This window comes from Lutra lutra, chromosome 3 (genome assembly GCF_902655055.1).
Source record: "Lutra lutra chromosome 3, mLutLut1.2, whole genome shotgun sequence".
Taxonomy (NCBI): Eukaryota; Metazoa; Chordata; class Mammalia; order Carnivora; family Mustelidae; genus Lutra; species Lutra lutra.
In genome coordinates, this window is record NC_062280.1 from 146,014,580 (window position 1) to 146,027,151 (window position 12,572).

At 41.6% G+C, this 12,572-nt stretch overlaps 1 protein-coding gene across 5 annotated transcripts in view; it reads left to right on the forward strand.

Moving 5' to 3' along the window:
* ENOX1 (ecto-NOX disulfide-thiol exchanger 1) overlaps positions 1-12,572 on the forward strand; it is a 571,933-nt gene that overhangs the window by 364,741 nt on the left and 194,620 nt on the right. The window contains exon 1 of one of the 5 annotated variants that reach the window (XM_047723528.1): positions 6,143-6,545. The exons of the other annotated variants lie outside the window; for them this stretch is intronic. The gene's annotated coding sequence lies outside the window, so the exon portion shown is untranslated. Of the gene's footprint in view, positions 1-6,142; positions 6,546-12,572 lie in introns of those variants that run through there. 5 annotated transcript variants of the gene reach the window in all.

Here is a 12,572-nt window from a genome sequence, read left to right on the forward strand (position 1 = left end):
TTAGCCCCTTCCCATGTTAACGGTGGCCCTCTCTGACCACAGGTGTGATGAAGGGGATCCAGACAGCCTGGTGCACAGGGGCCGGGTTCTCGAAAGGATGATGCGCAGAGTCTTGTTTATTTCTTATTTTCCATCTTGCTGAAAGATTTTTCATTATCAAATGTCTGAAAACAAAGAGGCCCTCAACTTGTGTTTCACAATTTATGCCCCTGATTTCATGTATTCTTGACATCTCAGTTACACATCCCACAGTTACTTACCCTTTTCTCCCCAGGACATTAGGACAGTACATTGGTATATTCATTCATTCTCCACAGTGTTACAGAAGGTTCAAAAATGTACAACATATTGTACAAGCCCCTAGAGAAACAGCAGTTTGCACGACAGACAGGTGACCCTCCTGTGCGGCATTCATATTTCTAAAGAAGCAGATGTTGTTCAAACAACTGCATAAGGGATTGTTTCATTACAACAGTGGAATGTTACAAAAGCGCGATGGGGAGCCCAACTTAGCTTGGAGGTATTGGAGGGGGTGTGCGGAGAAGTTCCTCTGAAGAAGGAATATTTGGGCTAAGCACTCAAGGATGAATGAGAGTTTACAGGTAGCAGGAGGGAAGAACAGGAAGAGAAGGGGGATCTGGGAAGATGAGAAATTCTAGAAGTATAAAATGCACCGTGCAAAGGCCTGAAGCAGAAGGAGTTTGGCCACTGCAAGGATGTGAATATGGGATGATGTATGCTGGTAGGAGGGGGTGGCTGAGATGGGGCAGGGTTGGCAGGTTGGCTGGCAAGAGAGGTGTCTGGCATACATCCAGAAGGTGGCTGGGAGTCCAGAAAACTAGCCAGGTAGATAGCCTGGATATAACCCAGTTGAGCACCTCCCATGTGTCCAGCATCGCTGTAGGCGCTGTGGGTACACGTGGCTGTCCTCCCGGAGCTCTCATCCCAGTGCTCCATACATGACGTGTGCGTCTACAGTATTTCTGGAGATGAGAGAATTTGAAGAAAGTTGTTTCCAAAAAATATTTGCTTCTTCCTGTGCTGTGTGCTATATAAGGTAATTGACATCACTTAAATCAAGGCTTGTCCTCAAATAACTCTCCACAAGTAACAACAACCTGTATTCTTGTTGGCTAGAGATGTTATAAAATGAAAACCCTTTTCAGATGGTTGCCTAACGTGATCTAGTCATTTGAAATACAGTCATTTTTCCCTTCCGTGCAACGAAGCACATGAATTTACTTGCTTTGTGGATTGACTTCTGAATTATGAATGTGTAATTTTGTTCTTCCTGTGTAGGCCTCAACAAATGTATTTTTAAACAATTTTATACTAGTTTCCATCTCTTGATTAGCCTTGTCTTTGCTTGGTCTGTCGTACTCTGGTGTATGTGTTACTCAACTTACCTAACTAGCCTTTTGAACTACACTAGTCACTTTCTTACTCACTAGACTAAAATTAGAAAAAATATTTTGAAATAACTGAATGTACTTACATATGTATAGATAAATTGAATGTATGCATATTACATACAAGTATGTAATGTGTATATATGCATATACATAAGAAACACACACATTCTCTGATTTTCTTGGTTTCTTTTTCTTCCTCTGGAATAGAAAAGCTTTCGTATCTTTAACAGCAACAGGAGCTAAAGGGAAATATTTGCATTCCATAATGGAAAATTGATTGTATGCTACCCCCTTAGTAGACATTCTAATGCAACTGGAAACAGGAAGAAAAATCAAACTTAAATTCCTATCTTAAAATGAATTTATATGTTCCTATCCAGTGTGTGCACGTGCGTGCGCGCGCATACACACACATCACCATATATTGGATTTTTGTTTTGAGTTAATGTCAAGACCTTTTATGTGTCAATATGGAGTAATTCTGTAGTGACTTCTCCTCAACTATATCTTGTTTCCTCTTATTTCCTTTTACTGTTCTGCAGCCTTATCATTTACTATGTGTTATATACCACATTGTTGAGTGGTAGATATATTGCATTGTGCACTTATATAATTAGGCTATCATTTATCTAATAGACTGTTAGGCTGTACATTTATATGGGCAAAAACCACATCTAGTTCATCTTTGTGTTTCCTCTATCATCAAACACGGAGCCGGGGGCTCCGTAACCAAACTGTGGAACAAAAGTATGGTTTGATTCATGTATGTAAATAACTCCATAAAGATGTGTAAATTTTGCAAAAGTCACTTTTTTCCTGGCCTTTACACTGTTCTAAAGTATAACTTTCATGTTTTTAATCATGGTCAGATATGAAGGGGAGCTACAACCATCAGCTCCCTTATTTGACATCTGTGATTTATTTTTCCCGTAATTGAGCATTATCTTCCCCATTATTTCTTTTTTCTTCTTTTTAAAGACTGTGTCTTCCCTGTCTCGCCTTATCATGTGTATATTTTCATTTACCATCTTGTACACATGGAGTATATGATAGCTGTTCTAGTGCACTTATCTGCTAATTCTGTTATCTGTGAGGTTTCTAAGTGTCTTTCTATTGGTCCTCATGACGGGTCATGTTTTTCTTCCTCTTTGCATGCCTAGTAATTTTTTATTGGATGCCAGACATTGTAAATTTTATAATGTGAGGGGCTGAACTATTATTATTATTATTTTTGGTATCCCTTTAACTGTTTTTGAGATCTGTTCTGGGATGCCATTAAATTCCTTAGAAACAGTTTAATTCTTTCAAGACTTGCTTTTACGCCTGGATAGGTGGATTGGTAGCCTTTCGATAGACTAGAAATAATTCTGTCCCACTTCTGAGGCAGGACAGTTCTATAAATTGCAAAGTAGTATATTGCAAAGTTTCTCCTCTCTGGCTATGGGAAATTCAGTCTGTCTTCAGTCCTTCTGTAAGCTTTAGAAACCGTTCCACCTGCTCCTTTCCCATGGTCTTTGCCTCAGCCTTGGTACGTCCTTCACACACCTGATCAATACTCAGCCAAAGACTTGAAGGGAACCCTCTGAAGATTTTCAGACCTAGCTCTCTTTTCAGCACCTTCCTCTGCAGGGCTCTTCCCTGTTGTTGGCTGGTGATGTGGCCTCCTGAACCCTGAACTAAGGTACATCTCAGACTCCGAGTTTCTCTTTCTTGGGTTAACTTCGAGAAACTTTCTAGACAGTAGACTGGGACAATCACAGCTTTTACTTACCTGTCTCCCCTCTCTCAATCACTGTTCTGTACTTGGTCTTGTCCAGTGCCCAGAAACTGTCATTTCTTGTACTTTGTCTGACTTTTAAGTTGCTTGAGGCAGGAGGATAAATTCTATCCTTGGTACTTCTTCATAGCTGGCGGCAGAAGTTTTCAGACAGTCTTTTAAAAAAAATGTGTGTGTGTTCTTTAGGGACATAACAGTATAAATCCAAGGCTATGGTGTAAGTGACTTGTTCTAAGAATGCTAAAAAAGGGGATAATAAACCCACCAACTACTGAGCACATACTACGTACCGAATACTCTAAATATCGCTTCATTTAATCCTCTGCTAGCAAAATATTATTATCCCCGAGCTTGAGGGATGTTAATTAACTTACCCAAAGTTATTCAGGTGGACGGAGGCAGTGTTGGAGTTGAAATCCTGGTCTGTGTACCTAATCTGTTTCCACTATGTGAAGATTTAGAGGAAAATGACTGAAGCAAAGCCTAGATTTTTGCCTCAGGCCTGCCCTATCTTTACATTTTTACTTTTTAAAAAGAGTTATTTATTTATTTTTTATATAGAGAGAATGTTCACACAAGAGAGAATGCAAGCAGAAGTGGGGGGTGGGGAGAATCTCAAGCAGACTCTCCTCTGAACTTGGAGCCCAACTTGGGACTTGATCCCAGGACCTTGAGATCATGACCTGAGCTGAAATCAAGAGCCAGATGCTTAACTGACTGAGCTACTGAGGTGGCCTTACACTTTCATTTTTAAAAATAAATATCTTAGGTGGAAAGATATCATTTGGGGGAAAAGGGGAGTAGTCATCATAGACAGTTTTTATATTACAGTGAAATTAAAAAGAGATAAGTTATTTAATTTTTATGCCTATCAATCATCTTTATTGTACTTAAAATCCAGAGATTTCCATTAAGCCTCATGAGTTTAGGACTTAGAGTCCAGTGCTCTCAAATCTGTACTAAAGTAAGAAAAACTTAATAACATAAAGTGGATTGCTATGAATAAGACCAGGTGGTGACCTTCCTCTAGTTAATGTCAGTAAGCAAGATGATCATAAATATGGGGAAAATATATATTGATTTCAGTCTAAAGATAAGTCAGAAAGTTTTCCCAAAAGACAAGGGACTGCGAACTTCTCAGTGATTAACACAGATCAGATGGACTTGGGTCAACTTAAATCTTCCTTCTTTGGGAAGTAGAGAGTCCAGAGCAGGTGGGAGCTGGGCCACACAGTCCTACAAAGCTGGGGTAGAGCACTGAAAATGGGGATGGAAGGAGCTGATGAGGGCAAATAGGGGTTTGGAAGAGTTGGAAGGTGTGAAGGACAAAAGGGCATTAGCGAGTATCAGCAATAAATAGGGTCCCTTGCCATGGTATCTGCAAAAGAAGAATTCTTTTCCCTGGAAACTGATGAGCTATCTCTGCAAGAGGCAAATGGTGGCTTTAGAGCCTGAGGTCCTGAGTTTGAGTCTAGGCTCTTTTCCTTGGGCAAGTCACATTTAACTTCCCTGAGTTTGTTTGTCTCTAAAGAGGGATATAATTGTATTAACATCAGAGAATTGTAGCAGCTTCCAGAATCTGGTGATGTAAGGTGTGAGACATATTGGGGGGATCCAGATGGGTTAGATTCCTTGCCCCTTACTGGACAGCAGTTAGGGAAGAGCAGGGTAGGGGAGAAGAGTGCCTTTGGATGACTCTGAATTTTAATGGATTGAAATAGGAAGACTTGGCCCCTGTGGGGAAAAAAAAATGGTCCCCATGTCCTGACTTTTCAAATCCTGTCCTAGGAGCAATGACAACCTCTTTCCTCTACAAGCCATGTGGAGGCTCCCACATGCCCCCAGAACTCAACCACAAATTGTAGCTCTAAGATAGTATTACTCAGAGGATTTTCTACTGATCGCCTGTGTCAGTATTTCCTGGACTGTAGATTTCTGGCCAATTTCAGCCCTTCTGGAACATGAGACCCTGGAAACTGCAAATGAAAATCTGAGAACACAGCTGTTTGAAGCACTTCAGGGTCTAGGCTAGTGGGAAAAGGAAAAAACAAAACAAACAACTTCTTTTGGCCTAGAAATAGGCAGGGAAACTTGTTTGATGCTACATTTCTGTGGTCTCTTAACTATAATGCAATATTACAATTGAAAATTTTTTTTTTAAAGTCGCCAAGACTAAAAGTACCTAAATGGAACCTGCAGTTGCAAACTTAAAAGTCCTATATTGAGTATCCAGTATGCTCAAGCACTGTGTATAATCTCATTTAATCAGGTTTTATCTTGCAAAAGCTTTCTTGGGCATGGAAACACACATTCTTAGACTATAATAAACTGTATTTTCCTCTTTGTCGGGGGCATTTGCTTCTGATCATAGAAGTCACAGTTTTGACCTTGAAGTTTTACTTCAGAAAGTTTATGCCTGTGGGACAAAGGGATACTTTATTCTAAAGGGGAAGGAGAAATACTATAGTCTTCAAGTTTACTATGTGTTCCAACCATGAGGGCATCTTTAAAGAAATATCCCTCCCCTCCCTGGATGGGACTCTTGTGACCTCCATCAGTTAATGCCTCCTCGTCATTTATTCTATCTCAGCAGGAAAAATAGGCCTCGGCGCTCTAATGTGAGGCAACTAAAGTCTCCACAGGGGACCCTCACGCAGAGTGAATCATTGCTGACGAGGTTCTAACCAGAGACATTTTTATGAGCTGTGCAATCACTCAAAAATGCTCATTTTATATTTTCAAAACTCAGTGGCCTCTATCTTGGAAACCATGTATTTGAGAACATCTTTTTGAATTTGTTCATCCCCAGCTGTGAGAAAATACTGTCTAGTCACGGGTAGGAAAAAAGCAATTTAAAGAAATAATAGAGGAAGACGATGATTTCATCCTTGCCTGGATCTCTATGTCATCCTTGTCGGGACTGAGCCAGGGGAGAGGACAGCCGTAGGCTCTGCAGGGGCAAAGGAGGGGAGCCCAGGGCACAGCAGGCCGTGACTGGCTGGAGAAGACCAAGATGGGCATTCAGGGGCAGAAAAAGCAACCAGGATCCTCTGGGAAATAGAGTGCCAGGGCCCTGAAGACGTGGTGTTACTCTTCCTCTCTTCTGTCCCGTGCTGGTTAGGCAACCATGAGCCAGTCGCACGGATTTTGAGAGACTTGTTATCCCCACCTGTCAAAGGAGGGGATCCGGGCGTCAATGGTCTGAAATCCCATGCTTTAGGAAAATCCCCAAAATCAAGAGCATAAGATATCAATATGCACAATGCTAGAGTGACGAGCATCCAGTTACTATCTCGAGGAAATAAAGCAAGACAACTTTTAACAGGAACCACAGGAAGAGTATCTCTATAATTAAGGTAATCTTTTTCGGTGGTGGTGGTGTTTTTTGTTTGTTTGTTTGTGTATTCTTTAATGCATCTGGAGAGCGCCTGCAGAGTTAATCACACAGACAACCCCTTGAGTAATGTAGGAGAATCATTGTAAGGAACTTCAATATTTCTAGTCTTTGAAGAAACAAGGTGCAAGAGAGGGGAGGACGTACTCCTAGCAGTTTCATGGCCTTTGACATAGCTGTGGTGACCGCCGAATAGCCAGTAACTGAAGGCAGACTTGAAGGTGAGGAGGAATGGACATTCTCTTCAATTGGAGCGTCTCCAGCAGGCCTAGGAAGTGTGTGAGGTGCCTCCTATCAGACATTTTCCTCTCAGTGGAAGAGCATGGCTAAAGACCACCTGAAATCCGAAATGAGTGGTCTTGTTTGTTTTTATTTGTCTTTGCTAATCTGATCTATGAAGTTGTAGTTCTTTGCAGAAAACTGGGGGACTTTGTAAAAATATGAGTAAGAAGGAATCAGGAATGTGCACTTTCTCACCTACCTTTCTCTTTGCAAAACCGTGGCTGTTCTCGGGAGCGTGTGCTCAAACCAAGGAAAGAGCCCGTGTTGCATCTGTGCCATGCTTTGCTCAGTCTGAGTGTGATGGATCCTTCTTGGAATGAGTAAATGAAGTATTCTGTTTTAACTGGCCTCCTGCTGGGCTCCATGCTTGGGAAGGAAAAGTAAATAAGGCCAAGCTCATTCCAATCGTGTTAATGAGAACCTGGAAACAAGACTAGGGGCAAAATAACTGAAATTAGGATAATTTAAAATGTATTGTAATATGGTGGCCAGCGATGGGAAGGAAGATGATAGTACCAACTCAGTCGAAAGAAGATTCCAGAGCTAGAAAGGATTTATATAGTAATATATCATCCTGGTATTTAGTGTTTCATTTTCTGAGAGACTTCAGATATAATATTTCTTTTCGGCCATAACACTTAGCTCTGCAGTGGCCAATGTGTCTCATACTACTCCCGTACTGGTGGCAGACATTGCTAACACGATTGTCAGCATCCTTTTTCCTGCTGAAGTGGGATGTGTCCTTATGTCCCAGCATAGCTCTCCAAGCAGCCAACACCAGTGTAAACGTGAAGGAGTCCTTCTGTGAACACTGGATCTTTCATTTTATGGATGAGGAGCTAGAGGTCCAGAGAAGGTTTAGTGAAGTTCTACAGGACAATTTACCTTGACTATTCTCTTCACTGTTGATTGGCTTGAGAGGAGCACCTCAGGGACTCTCGCCCATTCCCTTCCGTGAGCGATGAAGGGCATGCCAGGTTTGGGAGGGCCCTCATACTTTTTTTCACTGAATGAAATTGACTGGTTATAAGGGAAAACGGAAGGTCTAACCTTGGCTGCTTATGCGGAAGATTTAACGGGAAGACTTAATGGTTTCCATCATTTACTATAACGATTGTGTGTATTTAAAGGAAGAGACTATTAATAATTTCATATGACAACTGAGATACGGATGAAATTAATGAACCATGCTTATTTCTTCGCATTTATGATCAGTGTCCTTAAGTTCTCCTTGTTTCATTTGTCATTCTTGTTACTTTCTTTTCCCTGTGAGACCGTGCTCAGTCATCCATCCTTTCCTTACACTCTTGTCTGTCCATCCACCCATCCGTCCATTCATCCCTTCTTCCCTCCCGTCTTTGCCTCCTCTCTCCCCCTCTTTACCCTACCTTCTTCCCTGCGTTCTTTCCTTCCATACTTGTTGATCACCTTTCACTATGAGAACTAAAGTTATCTCTGCCTCATGGAGCTCTTGCTTTGACGGTGGAGATAGATAACAGACATGTTAATATGGTTATAATATGCAAATTGTAACAACCGTTCTGAGGAAATAGTAGGATACCACAATTTTGATTGAGCGCAAAGGGGGAATCCACTGTGGATCTTAACATGATCAGTAGAAGTTACTCTGTAGAGACAAAACTCAAGCTAAGACGCTAAGGAAGAGAAGGAGCCAGCTCTGGAAAAGGATGGAAGAGTTTCCAAGAGGATGCTAAAGGCAGAAAGAGCTTGACTTGCTTGAAAAACTGCTTTAGGGCCAGTTTAGTGGAAGAGCTGGAGACTGTTATGAGAGGTGTGATGTGGTTCAAGGCCCTGTGGGTCCTGAGAAAGAGTTCAAACTTAATTCTAAGATTAACTGTAGGTCATTCATTCATTCACTCACTCAACAGAAGGATTCTGTGATTGAATTTGAATGTTAAAAGAGAAAGGATCAGGGTGCTTGGGTGGCTTAGTCAGTTAAGTGTCTGCCTTTAGCTCAGGTCATGATTCCAGGGTCCTGGGATCAAATCTTGCATCTGGCTCCCTGCTCAGCGAGGAGGGGGAGTCTTCCCCTCCTTCTGTCCCTCCCCTCTACTTGTGCTCTCTCTCTTGCTCTTGCTTTCTCCCAAATAAATAAAATCTTAAAAAGAGAGAGAAAGGACCCATGACAGGATAGAAGTGGGAACAAGGGAGTCATCAAGAAGGCAATGCAAGTCCGTGCCCAGACATGGGTGTGGCTTCAAGTAGCAGGGCGCTAGTGAGGTTGGAGACGTGAGGACAGATCTGTGACATATTGTTGAGGTCGAGCCCTTAGGATTTGGTGATTAAATGAGAGAGGAGTGAGAGAGAAAGGGGAATCAAGATGAACTGCATGTTTCTAGCTTGAGCAACGGGGCAATTGGTGGTGGCATTTCACGAAATGAGAAAAACACAGGAGGAACAAATGCAGGGAATCAGACATGGGGATTTATCCATCTCAGGGCTTGCTCCCATGAGAAAGCTAAGCGGTGAAGTGAAGGAGGCATATGGGTATGTGTGTCTGGCACGAGAGACACGTGTACCGGACATATACACACACCATGGTATCTGTGTCATCCGCATGTAGGATGTTCTACACCATGGATATGAGGGAAATGGCAAGAGAATAGAGGGAGGTGGGGTTCAGAAGCTGACTTGGATGTTCCCAGCATTTAAAGTTTGGGAAGAAGAGGTTAAGCCAGTAGAGGGGGTTGAAAAGAGAGAGCAGCCAGAAAATCAGAAGGAAAACAGAAATGTGCAATATCGTGTGAGCCAGTATCTCGGGCATGTTGTAGCCAGCAGGACTGATGGCTTCGAGAGGTCAAGTGGAAAGACTACAGTGGGGAGGTCATTTGGGTGGAGTTACAGACTTAGAAACCAGTTCTATAAGACTGAATGATACTTTACGGATACTTTAATGATACTTTAAGGATCAAGTGAGGTGATGCTTAGGGAGGCCCTGTGCAAAGCCAAACAGGGCTACACAAAGAAAATAAATTATTATGAGTAATAATACCTTCGTGATATTAATGGATTCACTGTTTGTCATTTTTGTTTCATATTTAAATTTGGACTATTAAACCCCCTTCAAAAAAAAAAAGAGAGAGGGGGGAAGGAAGAAAGAAAAAATAATGATAAATGAAAGGTAAAAACATATGGTCAACTATTTGAAGATGTTCATCTAGAAAGGAAGCAGGTAAATTGAGAGGTACTTGGGTAGGGGGCAAATATGGGCTCAAGAGAAAATGAAGACAAACTGATGGGACATATCGATACACTTTTGGAAAGTGACAGACAGAAAGGAGTATGTGGAGAGGTAAGTGTAAACAAAGAATCCCAAACCTGATTTGGGTAAAGCTTTCCTGTACATGGTACACATAGTGAGGCCGTAGTGTAGAAAGAGAGTGAGCCCTTGGTCTCGGATCAAATAAGGAGCCACTGAGAAAGGGAGGGTTTTAAAACTCAAAATGAGATATATTATTGATCGACACAGTCTTGTACTTGCCAAAATCTTGTGTACAATTGCTGAATCTTTGTAGACATTTCCCTTGATAAATAAGAGAACACTCATACGTGTCCACAGAAGCTAGTATTGGACACGGCCATCTGGTGCAACCCCACTGCTCCCTGTTGAGGAATCTCTCCTCGGAAGAGTTAAGTTTCCATGTCTAAAGCTCATTTATTTGCCTTGATTTCATCTCTTTGTGCTGTAACTCACTCTAAATATTGATTTTGGTTAATTAATTGATTATTGGGGAAACCACGAAGTCCATACATGGCTTTTGGAAAAGAGGAGAGTTGTTATTTCTCCTGCCGTGAAATCATAATGCCTCCCCTCCCTGTTGGAACCTGCTGTCCAAATACACACCACACTCCTGAATAACAGGGCTCTCCCAGGCCTCACCTCCTTTTAAGCATTTGCATGTAGGTTAGTTTTGCTTGTTCTTGCCAGGTCACAGCCTAGGTCAGAGGACCAACAAATTGCCTCTCTCTCTCCCCACCTCCCCCTCCGCCCTCCCCCACCGCGCTTCCAGAATTTAGTGTAGAGCAATGTTATTTGTTACCCTGCAGGAAAGATTAAACTGGCCTGACCATTATTTCCCCCAGACCCTAGTGGTTTGCCTCCATGAAATGCAGTTCCGTGCCTGAAGAGAGATTTTCACCTAAGCAAGATGATTGCATTTAGCCTTGTGAAATTCCTACCATGGGCATCATGGAATACTAGTAAAAGATTTGACTTTTCCTTGTTAGGCATATGAACTCAGGGCCAGTAAGGGTAAGTCTCTTAATCTCTGTGGCCTTCCGTTTGCCTGTTAGAAAACCGGCCTATTGATAATATCGATTGCACTAATCTTTCTTTCAGGGATCAAGTGTGTGGTGTATTGTGACATTTAAAACCGGAAATTAAGAGCTGCCTCAGGGTTCATAAAGTTCCTTATACACTTTAAATATTTTAACTATCTAATCATTCACCTTCTCAAAGTTTCTAGAACTAATTCAGGGGAATGTATATTGAAAATTTTTTTGATATTGTCAAATTATCTCCTACATAAGCTGAATCCATATTACCCTCATCCCCATAGTGGGTATTTTTAAATGGGTTTAATCCTTCTACCTTAATGGGTGAAAAATGACCTCACACATCTCTTTGCAATGCTTTGACTACTCTGTTGGTAGTCTTTGAGCTAGCTGTTCCCAATTTGCAAATTGTGTAGATAACTCCGCTGTTGAGTATCTTTGAGTCTTGATTTCCCACTTGGAATGTTTCCTTAAGATCGGTTTCCAGTGAACAGATGATATGGTCATTTCAGTTGCTCTTGAGACATCACAAAATTACCTTCAAAAGAGTTTTGCAATTTATATTCAGTACGTATTTATGTATACAATATATATTCAGAGATGCCTCAATGTTTTGATTTTAACCTCCTTGCTCACTCTGGGTGTTACTGAAAGTATTTTTGCTAATTTAGTAAAAGTGAAAGATGTTGACTTTTTATTGCCCAGAAACCATAATTTAAAGGGCCTCCTGACGGTCCTATAGCCAGATGGAAGCCTGGAAATGACACCAGAGGTTTATTTTCTGTTCTTTCACCTGCTGGTTAATAATTAGGCAATATTTCCATGCCCGCAGTTGGATCAGATTGAACTGTTCTTGCTGAGTTGTTAATGATTCAGAAACACCTTCCCCTCCTTCCCCACCTACCTAAATTCTACCAACTTCTTTGATGGCCCTTCAAGTCTCACGTCATCCAAATAGGCTTCCCCGATAGCTCTGGCCAAAGTCAGTGATGCCCTTTCCCACCCACCCCAAGGCCCTCATTGCTCTTCTCATATGGTGTGACCCTGAACTGTAGTTGATTTGTTTCCATTACTGGCTTTGCTTTTAAGATTTTGTAAAACGATACACTCCACCTGCGAGGTGGTGTTCACACCATGCCCTTTCTCTCCAGGACGTTTTTGTTCTGTAAGGAGACACTTCCTAAAAGAACAGTGCTAGCCACACAGAGAGACCTAATTAATATTATCGGTTGTATTGAACTGAATTCACTCCAAACGGATTTCACTCCAAAAGGTAACATAGTATAGGCCATTCCTAGAACTCTGAACAGGCAGATCAAAGTCACCATTATACTTTGCTTTCAGACATTACTGTCTTTATGCCATTCTGGTTTGTTTTTTCGGTATCTTTCCCTCATGGTCTCTTCTTGTT